We start from the raw sequence: 12,132 nt of genomic DNA, 5'->3' as shown, positions 1-12,132 counted from the left end.
CTAAAGGAGACCTGAGTGATAGGGAAAAGAGAAGCAGCAGCAGCTAGCAACCTCAAGCCCATAGTTTCAACTAGGGATGTAATAGTGTAGTCGATTAACCGATAAGCAAAATCTTATAGATTAATGCTATAGACTACACGCATTTCTCCCTCCCCCCACCTGCCAGTAACTTTTTTAGCAGGCTTGCCAGCAGCCCAGTTCAGTTGTGGCTCACGCTGTCTGGTACTTACCCCCACTGTGGCTCTGCATTTAAAGTGTATTAGGAGCAAGATGGGCAGGCAGCCTGGTTCAGTTCTGGCTCAGGCTGGGTCCAGGAGCTCAGCTCCTCTCCTGGACAGGGGCTACTGCCACCCTGTGCTGCTGCCTCTGTATCAGAGGCAGCAGCGCGTGGAGACAGGCAGCTGGTCTATGAGGGGAGCTGTTTTTTTAACTGGCTCCCTTTGTGGACCAGCTCCCACCTGGCACCCCACACTGCTGCCTCTGATTCAGGGGGCTCCTCGGGAGTGGGGCTGGAGCACACTGGTTTCCAGCCCCACCCCAGAGACTAGTCGACTAACTGATAAGAATTCATGAGGTTAATCGACTATACAATTAACTGATATTTAACATGCCTAGTTTCAATCTAGTTCCTGCAGCTCCCCTCAGCCCCCACTCAGCATTCCCAACAGTCCCAAACTTAGCTAATCAGGATTTGTTGAACTGAATTTCCATCTGCTATTGAGCTGCCCAATGGCTTAGCTTTCTTAGGTCTTTCATAGTTCTGTCTAAGCCCTTGGATCCCTGTTCAAGGGCTTTAGGCTCCCTCTGCTGAGCATGCGGTTTACTTTTCGAACTTGAGTCAGGTGGCTTTTCTATTGCTGAATGTTGTGATTGTGTCAGATAGGGCAGCTTTAAAAATACGTGACCATGGCTTGGAATAATAGACATGGATGACCGTTGTCTTCATTTTTGGGATTCTTGGCAGCTTGACAGTTTTCACAACGAACACACTGAAGTACATATTAAGATATTCAACACATTCCTTCTATGAGTATTGGCTACAATTCAGGGTTCCAGCAGAACTATAAAGTGCTACCAGACCATTTGTTGTTAGTCTGTACAGAAAAAACTCTGCTACCTTCTAAAGCTTTAAAGGAGGTGTTTATGGTGAACTTTTCTGCAAAGGAAAAGTTTGCCTCCTTAATTCAATTGTGTGTCAGTAAAATAGCAGATCTTTAACAAGATCCCTCAAAAGAGGCTACTAAAGAAGCTAAGTAGTCATTGGGTGAGAACACTACTAAGATTGAAAACTTCTGGGTGGCATAAAAGAAAAAGGATTAAGCAGACAATTTTCATCTTGGCAAAGGGATAACAGAAGGGTGCCTTGAGATTCAGTACGAGATTGTCATGTTGTCTGGTATGGCTTACACCTGAGCATGCCAATTTGGGGTCAAACTGCCAGAAAACAAGGTAGTCACCCCACACAAGTGGTATATTTTATAACGATTTCACCAAGCCAGTAACAAATGTGCAACCATGGATCACTATTAATCTTACCATGGAGCTGAAAATAGTTCCCTTAGGTTCTCCAGCCCCTCTTTACCACCTAGACAAGAGAGACTTTGTGATGAAAGGGTATTAAAACCAAAAATCACATTAGGTTACTTCCAATCCTAAAGAGTTGGGTGCTTATCCCAGGTCAATGGATAATCTGGGTCTCGCACAAAGACAGCCAATTTATCTAGCTAACTAAAGGTTCATTCGGTTAAAAAATGCATTATTGAGAGATTAAAGCAGGTACGATACATCTTCAGGTGGGTCAAAGTTTGTAAATCCTAACTGATAGAAGAGTTGTAATCTGCTAGTTTTACATAAATGTCTCGGTTCCCTAGAATAGCTCTAGGGATCTCTGTCTAGTCACTAAGTATTTCACCCAGTTTGTGAATCCAAAGATACTGGATTGCTCCCTGGATCCATTCTTAAAGCTGTTACTTGCCAGCTTGCTTTCTGGGACTATCTCCATCATGGGCCTTTTCCTCTGACTAAAAATAAACTAGGTCTGTGGATTTGCTATTGGCCTATGGATGGAAGTTAGTGTGCATCATCTTCTACAGTTCTAAAACTCCAGTCCTGTTGGTTGGGCGATTCAATTACAGGTACATACACAATGCATTTCGTGGCAACAATCTAAACAATTGTTCCTTAGTTTCCATCAAGTCTAATAATCTTACATCAAACGTGTATTTACTTGATTATCTAATTACAGGGTATACCTAATGGACAATAAAAGGAAAATGTACATGCTTATTTAATAGATTGTATTTTTCAAAAATAGTGTTTTTATGGACTGAATCCTTTTTAAGAAATCCAAAATAAAAATTTGTTTTTCCATTTAATTTTTAGTAAATATTTTCAAATGGGAATTCCATCAAGTGTGTTTTTTCATCCCTATAAACTCTTATCATTTGCCCTGTTTTAACAAAAAGGGTCAGTTTGGTTTCCAATAACATTTTCTTCGAGTTTTCAAATCTTAAGCATTGATTTAGCTGTGCCAAAACACAGCAGGACTCCCAAATTTCTCCATTTGGTCTCTCTTATGTAAGGTTTATTGAGAAGCAGCCCTGTTCCAGATTCATCCTATTTTTGATGGCTCATCTTTTTTCGGTCCAAGAGTGAAACTAACTGAAATGTCTTAGGGGTACTGTCATATCGCAAGTCTGGCAGCAGCAGGGAGCTCTGGGCCCTTTAAATCATTGCCACAGTGATGCTCTGAGGGCAGGCGAGAGGACCAGTGCTGCAGGCCAAAGGGCACTAACGGTTGGCTCACGCAACTCTGCCCTTTCCAAGGGCACAAAGCAGAGCCCCCCACACCTTGCCAGAGAAAGCTTGGGGGGGAGGAGAGGTGGTTGTGATTACAACAGTACCTGTAAAAACTTAACAAATAGTCCTACAGCATCTTAGAGACTAACAAAAATGTACACTTCTTCAGATGAATGGAGTTAAGTGATCCAGGTTGCAAATAAACAGCAGAGAAAGAGAGGGGATCGGGAGGGAAAGACCATTTTTCCCGCCCCCCATTTTTTCCTTCTATTAAAGTGTTCATGCTAAATGAAGCTGATAGAGTGGGTTTTAAGTACTCTTAAGTACCCTGTGCTTGGCTTTTGAAGTCCTTAGGATGTAGAATGTAGCCGGTAATCCAGTTAAGGTGTTTGTTTAATCCTCTATTGCAAGTATCAAGTTTGTAAATGAAATTAAGTTCTGCAACTTCCCTTTCAAGCTGGTTTTTGAAATTGGCTTGTAATAATATGGTAACTTTTGAGGTCCATTAATGAGTGCCTGAGCACGTTAAAATGTTCCACCACATGTTTGTGTGTTGCCTTTTTGTGTCCACTAATCCTTTGTCATAGAGACTGTCCAGTTTGGCCAATATACATGGTAGAGGGCCCTTGCTGACACTTGATGGCATAGATCACATTGGTGGATCTACAGTTACATGAGCCTCTGATGTGGTGGTTCATGTGGTTATGTCCTGTGATAATGTCTCTGGTATAGATGTGTGGACAGAGTTGGCACTGTACTTGATTGCAGGGGTGGGTTCCTGGATGGGTGTTCTGGAGTTGTGCTGCGTGGTTGCTAGAAAAAATTTGTTTGAGATTAGAGAGTTGTCTGTAGGCAAGGATCGGCCTGTCCTCCAAGGCCTGTGAGAGTGAGGGGTCATTTTCCAAAATAGGTTGTAGATTGTTGATGATGCGCTGGAGGGGTTTAAATTGGAGGCCTTAGGTGTTCTGTTGTTTCCTTTGTTTGGACCTATCTTGAAAAAGCTGAAATTTGGGTGCTTGTCTGGTTTTTCACTTCCTTGGGTGGGTCTTTTAGTTTTAAGAATGCTCTATATAGATCCTGTAGATGTTTCTCTGGGATTGGAGCAAATGTGGTTGTATCTTAGGGCCTGGCTGTAGACAATTGATTGGGAAATGTGTCTTGGATGGAAGCTAGAGGCATGTAGGTAAGTGCAATGGTTGGTAGGTTTCTGGTATCAGGTGGTGGAAATGTCTGTTGTGTAATTGTACTGTAGTGTCAAGAAAGTGGAAATGTGGGGTGGAGTTTTTAAAACTAATAAAAGAAAGTTCTTCTTCACACAGCGCGTAGTCAACCTGTGGAACTCCTTGCCAAAGGAGGCGGTGAAGGCTAGAACTATAACAGAGTTTAAAGAGAAGCTAGATAATTTCATGGAGGTTAGGTCCATAAAAGGCTATTAGCCAGGGGATAAAATGGTGTCCTTGGCCTCTGTCTGTCAGAGGCTGGAGAGGGATGGCAGGAGAGAAATCGCTTGATCATTGTCTTCAGTCCACCCTCTCTGGGGCACCTGGTGCTGGCCACTGTCGGCAGACAGGATACTGGGCTAGCTGGACCTTTGGTCTGACCCAGTATGGCCGTTCTTATGTAACTGCTGTCCCAGACCCTGCACCTTCTCCATAGAAAAGTGTGTTCTTTGACCACTTTCCAAAATCTTGTAGTGGCCCCCCCATCAAAAATTATTACCCACACATATCCTAGTACCAGTACCTATGGCCTATGCTATTTTGTCAGTTTTTACTGTTATCTCTCTTTTTTCTTCATTTTGGTGTTCAAGTTGCACCAGTTTATACTCATTTGCATCATCTTACACATCACCTTCCAATCTTCCTGTAGACAGAAGCAGATTCATGCCAGGGGATAGAAATGGTGTCCCTGGCCTCTGTTTGTCAGAAGCTGGAGATGGATGGCAGGAGACAAATTGCTTGATCATTGTCTTCGGTCCATCCCCTCTGGGGCACCTGGTGCTGGCCACTGTCGGCAGACAGGATACTGGGCTAGATGGACCTTTGGTCTGACCCAGTACGGCCATTCTTATGAGTGTGGGGGGCGCAAGGCAGGAAGTTTCAATGTCAGGATGTGGGAGGGCTAAGGGAAGAGGAGAGGTGCAGGAGTCAAGGCAGGGGCCTGGAGACGTGGGGGGTCAGGGAAGAGGGCTGGGAGTGTGGGGGGTGTAAGTCAAAGTTGGGGTGAGGGGCTTAGGGCGGTGAGTTGGTGTGTGGGATGCAGGAGTTAGGGAAGTTAATGGGTACCTGCAAAAGCAACAAGGAGTCCTGTGGCACCTTATAGACTAACAGATTTATTGGAGCATAAGCGTTCGTGGGCAAAGACCCACTTCGTCAGATGCATGTAGTGGAAATTCTAGAGGCAGGTATAAATATACAAGCATAAGAAAAGAGTACCAATCAACAGTAAGAACAAAAGACAGGACTATGTAGCTCTTTAAAGACTAACAAGATGGTTTATTAGGTGATGAGCTTTCGTGGGCCAGACCCACTTCCTCAGATCAATATGTGGAAGAAAATCAACACAACAATATATACCAAAGTGATACAATCAAAAAAAAAAGTGAACGCACGTGAAATTGACAGATCAAATTTTAGAACAGAGTAGGGATGAGGGGGGAAGGTAAGTTTCTGTGACGTAGTGACATAGGGGTGATAATAGGGGAAGTTTCTGTGAGGTAATGACATTACGGGTGATAATTGGGGAAGCTATCTTTGTAATGGGTGAGATAATTAGAGTCTTTGTTTAAACCCATACATAAAGTGTCAAATTTAAGCATGAATGACAATTCTGAAGCTTCTCGTTGAAGTCTGGAGTGAAAGTCTCTTTGAAGCAATATGCATGTTTTAAGGTCATTAAGGGAAGGATCAGTCTGGCTGAAATGGCAGGTAACAGTTTTCTCTCTGTGAGAGAGTCTTATGTTTGTTTTGTGTGCATTGATTCTTTGGTGAAGTCTGAGACGTTTGTCCAATGTACATAGCAGACGGACACTTTAGGCACATGATGGCATAAATTATATTTCTGGATGAACAGAAATATGTGTTCTTGATCTTGTAACTGGCATGGTTAGGTCCAATAATGGTATCAGCAGAGTAAATATGTGGACAAAGCTGGCACTGGGGTTTGTTGCAATGGAAAGTTCCAGGGCTAGTATTAGTGTGATATGTCCTGTGGTTGTTGGTAAGAATCATCCTGAGGTTAGGTGGTTGTCTATAGGAGACTATGGGTCTGTCTCCCAGAGCCTCTCGGAGTGTAGTATCCTGTTCCAGTATAGGTTGTAGTTTATTGATAATGCGTTGGACGGGTTTAAGTTGGGGGCCATAGGTGACGACAAGTGGTATTCCATTGTTGGTTTTCCTGGGTCTGTCTTAAAGTACATGGTTTCTGGGTATTCGTTTGGCTCTTTCAATTTGTTTTTTTATTTCTCCGGGTGGGTAATTGAGGTTTATAAAGAGCCAAACGAATACCCAGAAACCATCTACTTCAAGACAGACCCAGGAAAACCATATTCAATTAACCAATATTTAACATCCCTAGTGCATATTCACAATCTGACCCAATGGGCTGCAAGGCGTGTTCAAGCCTGTCTCCCAAGCCCCACCCCTCTTTACCACTGCCCCACATGGCACCATGTTCCCAGAGGCCTGGTGGGGTACAGCAATAGCAGTTGTGCCCCCTTCCACTCCCCACAGTGGTGACAGCATTAATTGGAGGACGGGGTGCCATGAAGGGAAGAGGATGGGAGAAGGTGATGGGAAATGATGTGGGTTGGGGGACAGGTTTACACATGTGACCCACACTGGATTGCAAATAGGCTCTGGCCCCGTGGTCCCCAACCCAGTGCCCACGGGCGCCATGGTGCCCGCAGAGCAATCCGGGCTGGCCCCACCCCCGGGGCCGGCCCTGGCCCTGGGTGCACCACGCATGCCGGTGCCAACCCTGACCCCCGGGGCGCCGTGCATGCCCTTGCTGGCCCTGGCCCTGGCCCCGCCCCCGGGGGCGCCGCGTGTGCCCTTGCCGGACCCGGACCCGGCCACACAGAACCTGGGCAGCCCCTGCCCGGGATCACGGCACATGCCGGTGCCGACCTCAGGTGTGCGGCGCATGCTTGGCCCCGCCCCCAGTCACGTGGCCTGTGAGCGGCCCCGCCCCCATACGCGCAGCGTGTGAGCGGCCCCGCCCCCAGGCACCCGGCAGCCCCAAAACGTTGGGGACCACTGCTCTGGCCTGTAGATGGCCCACAGGCCATGAGTTTGAGACCCCTGTGCTAAAGAAAGGAGGGGAATGGCTGCCTTTGTAAGTGGTTCAATTCAGACTCTTGCTCCATGTGCAACTTCAGTCAAAAACCATAAGGAAGAGGATAGAGAAGAAAAATATCATGCCATTATATAAATTAATGATGTAGCCTCCAGAAAACTGAGAGAAATACAGAGCGCACTCTCAGAAAGGATGATGCATAATTCAAGGAGTTCAAAAAAGGTGACACAAATGATCAAGGTCATGGGAAAAAATTGTATAGAAGAGAGAGACTGAAAAGGCTGTTTACTTTAGAAAGGAGATGAGTAAGTGGTCACGAGATAGAAATATATGGAATAATAAATGATCTAGAGAAGATAATTTGGAAATTTATGTTCTTCCTGTCTCCGAGCAAGAAAGCAAAGGAACATTCAATGAAATTAAAAGGTAGCAAATTCAAAGCTGATAAAAGGAAATACTTCTTCACACAATGTGCAATTTGACTGTCGAATGCACTGTTACAGGAAATCATTAAAGACCAGAACTTGGCAAGATTAAAACAAAGATTGGACATTTATATGGAAAACAAGAACATCCAGTTTATAATTAAGTATTAAGTAATTAAATGTTGGAAAGAATGTTAAACCTTCTGCTTCAGAGCTTAAGCCAAACTGCAATTATTAGATATCAGTATGAGACCAAATGTAGTGGATAAATGATCTAATATCTGTTTGTTTAGTTGTTTTGGGGAAGGTGAGTTATTGGGGTTTGGCTTTTGTTTTTGTTCTTCACTTGAAGCATCTGGTGGTACCACTGTTGAAGACAAGATACTGAACTAGATAACCCTGGGTCTGATCCAATATGGCAATTGCCATTATATTAATTTCAATTAGCTAATAATAAACAAGTAAAAAACAACAAATAGTCTAGTAGCACCTTACAGACTAACACAACATGTAGATGGTATCATGAGCTTTCGTGGGCGCAATCTGTTCATACCTAATTTTAATTGTGATGGGTTGTATTACAGCTTGACCTCCAATGTGCTGATCAAGCCACTGGTGCCTGCCTTCTGGGGATCCTCACAACCCTGTCCCTCTGGGCCAGAAGCTCTGATTCCCCCCAGCCAAGGCATAGAGTTGGGGGTTACAATCACCCTTCAAAACACCACAGATGCTGAACCTGCTCAGCTCTGTGAGGACTCAGCTATAACGCTGCTGGTAGCACCCAGGAAACCAACCCCACAAAGGAACCAAAAGCTAAAATAATTTAATCTTACTCTGTGTAAAACTTACACAGAGAAAGCTCATAAGGTCAGCCTTTTTTATCAGTGACAATTGTTTACACAGTATGAGGTGACATGATTACATGTCTTTCTAGGATCAGCCTCGTGTTTGGGCTTACAAGAAATAATTATGGGTCACGGTTTGAATACTGAGCCATTAAGTACCTGAAATATCACTAATGGACCTCATTAGCACATTTACAGTTAAAACCAGATTCACACTTCGGACTTCCAGCTTCGCATACAAGAATGATACACGCACAAAAATACGATATACAGACTCAGCAGACTGCAATTTTGAAAATATGCTACATGATCTCTTTTGCATAACACATGTTCATGTTATGCATATTCATATTTATAAACCAGTTTTCATAAAGCATGGGGGCATGTGACCATGACATCTATATTTTAGACAGCTAGAGCAAATTGAGATTTTCTTGTGGACTCTGCTGTAACTGGACTGAGGTAAGTGCTGTGTCTCATGAGTCACCAAGAGTTTCAATGTCTCAAAACAAAATTCTTTTCCCACTCCCAGTTCTTTGACACAAAAATAAAATATAGTGACACAAACATTTGTGACCTTGTTTGCCTTTTCCTTTCTCTTTTTGATGAATTGACTAATCCCTCCTGTACATGTTCCATCTACATTCATTTTTCCTCCCCTTCCTAATTTTCCTCTCCGGTTAGATGTCTCCAGTGTCTTTTTAGTTCCCAAAAGATCTTCTCTTCCCTTCTGCCTCCACTCTGGCAGGGCAGGAGGAGACTTCATGCGCTCCACCTGCTGAGAACAATCAAGGCTTAGGGGTGGAAGGAGAGTGTGAAGTTTCCTCCTGCCCTGAAAGGGGCTCAGCACTTAAATCAACTGCTGCTCAGCTGGTGATTGGCTCTAAGCAGGGTGCTCCCTTGCAGGGCTGGGGCAGGGAACGAGAGACTTCATATGCTCCCCCTTCCCAGGCCCTGATTGAGCTGGGGGCATCAGGAGGAGCATGTGAAGACTCCTCCCACGGCCAGGAGCAGAGGTACCTAGGGGGAACCACCAGCTGTTATCAGCTGGCAGTTCTATAGGGAGGCAATCAGGGTAAGTGGGTGGGGAAGGATGGAAGTGCCGGGGCCCCACTCTGTCTGTCTGAGGCCCTGCCCCTTCCAGGGCAGCTCTGGGCCACTTCAAAAATTTCAGAAATTTTTGAAGTGGCTCCTGGTCAAAAGTTATTGCCCACTCCTGCAACAGTCTGTATCTGCCTTGTCAGTGATCTTCACAAGCCACTAAGTGTCAGAAATGCAACTAATAGAAGAAAAGAGACAGACACAATGGCAGACAGACAGACACAATGGATGCGTCCAGACTGGCAAAATCTTGCCGCCTGTCTACACTGGCCGCGAGTATTTGCACAAGAATACTGACTTTGTACTGTTCAAAATTAGTGGTTCTTGCGCAAATACTCCAACGCTCCCACTCAGGGATAAGCCCTCTTGCGCAAGAGGGCCAGTGTAGACAGCCAAGTTGATTTCTTGCGCAAGAAAGCTCAATGGCTAAAATGGCCATCGGAGTTTTCTTGCACAAGAGAGCGTCTACACTGGCATGGATGCTTTTGCACAAAAGCAAATCTTTTGCGCAAAGGCACAATCCAGTATAAACGCTCTCTTGCGCAAATACTTTTAACAGAAAAACTTTTCCGTTAAAAGTATTTGCGCAAAATCATGCCAATCTAGACGCAACCACAGGGTGTCTTAACTACATCCCTCTTTCAAAAGAGGGATGTAGATTAGGCAGATTGAAAGTGCAAATGAAGTGGGAATTTAAATATCCTGTGCTTCATTTGCATAATTACATCACAGCATTCTTTTGAAAAAGGGTATTTCAAAAGTGAAACTGCTATGTATACCTGAATCTTTCAGGGTGGGGGTGGAAACCTTTTTCAAAAGATCCTGTACTCCTCCAAAAATGAGTATAGGAAAGGGTGTATTTTTTTTTTGAAAGAACCATGTTTATGCATGCCCATAGAGAATATGTTTCAGATGGCAGCAGCCTCCATTCTTTTGTAGCAAAGGTGTCTTCTATTCAGGGTGCTGATTGGAATGCAAAACTTTCTATCTTCTTGCTTAACGGGAAGGTGGGTTCCATGTGGTTTCTCTTTACTGGGAATGTCAGCCACTCAGCCAGTAAAGAAAAAACAGGAGAGTGGCCAAGAATTGTGTGAAGCATTGAGCTGAGGTTGCTGTAAGAATGAATCTGTGTGGTGTGCCAGAGCCAGACCTGTATTCACAGGTTCAGTATTTCAGTGTTCTTTCCTGGCAGGAATATTTGAGTTTGTGCTCCAAAAGTTAATGGATGCCACTATAGGACAATCACAGCAGATTACTGTATCATTACTGGAAATAATATATTCAACTTGGACTTTTTTGGACTTTTCCTTACGGAGTAGAGTCATTCAAGTACAATTTTCTGCACTTAAGTTGCATTGGCTTTAACTTTCTCTTCCATGAATGTTGGTTTAAAATTAGTTCATTTTTGCCTTAAACTTTTATTGTGAAATAATAATTCCAGTAGTTATAATGTTGCTATAATAGATGCCTCACTTGTAAAAACATAAAAAGATAGTAAATCCAAATGCAGTTGGAAAATACATCCTACTGACTGGGAATAAGAATGATGCAGAGAAGATGACAAGCAGTTGCCCTCATGAGTCCTGGTACAATGGATCTGAGCTGGAACACTTCCTCAGCTTTACTTCTGGTTTGGTGAAATTTTAGACCAGTATCTGAATGTGACAGTTACAAAAATTAATGTTTATTCTGTTATGGTACTTTCATATCCCTCTCACTACCCTCTTTTTCCTCCTTGGATGACTTGCAAGGTCAATGTCCTTTTACCAGTGCAACAACTTGCTCTCAGACAAGTTGCTTCAGTGGTAATGCTTATGTAATCATTTTTCGTTACTTGTATTAATAGAGCGCTATACACGGCTGAAGTCTATGTGCAACAGGTGCAGTTGCATCTGTGGAAACAATGGAAATTATAGCATAGATATGCACTTGTTTTTACAACCAGATTTTCTCCTAGAAGTTCATTTCAGAGACATTGTGTACATATTTCTCTATTGTACTGTCTGTGCTGATTGGGGTTCATTAGTCTCTGAGTTGTGTGGTAGCCTAATGTGCCACTTTCTTTCAGTGACTACTGAAAATAACTCCTACAACCAGAAGAAAACTTGCAGTTGTGCACAGTTGTAGTCTTGCAGCAGTTTGAGGAAAACTTTTTTGGGGTAGGGGGTATCTTCAGTAGTGTATTTTTTTCTTTCCCATTACTGAACATCTGTACCCTGGAAAGGGACAAGGGCATTTTGTAAGTATGGTGACGGGCTTTGCCATAGAGAGAAGAAACGTGCTGCAGAAACTGCAGGGTAGAGTTGCATAGTGGGGTTGGATTAATTCCTGGTCGTTTTGTAATCTTATAGGAATAATTTTTAAACAAAGTAATCTTTAATTTCTGGGTAGACCAGGCCCCTGGGGCCCAGGGGTAACCCATGGCACCAGAGACCTACTGCACGGCTGGAGCAGGATCAGAGGTTGGGTTAGTCGTGGGATTTCCAGCGACTTCGTTCCAGTGCCCCTGTCCTATTAATACCAATTGTTACAGTACAGGCGCTGAGTAGCACTTTCTGCCTATACACCTGCTTTTGCGGCTCTTCGTGCTGCAACCTGGAGCGGGCCCATCCGCAGCAGCTCCAGCAGCTCGGTAGCACAGAAGCTGTTTGCTGATTGGCGGTCTA

Source organism: Pelodiscus sinensis, chromosome 1 (assembly GCF_049634645.1).
Source record: "Pelodiscus sinensis isolate JC-2024 chromosome 1, ASM4963464v1, whole genome shotgun sequence".
NCBI lineage: Eukaryota > Metazoa > Chordata > Testudines > Trionychidae > Pelodiscus > Pelodiscus sinensis.
Note: the sequence above shows the minus strand (reverse complement) of the source record.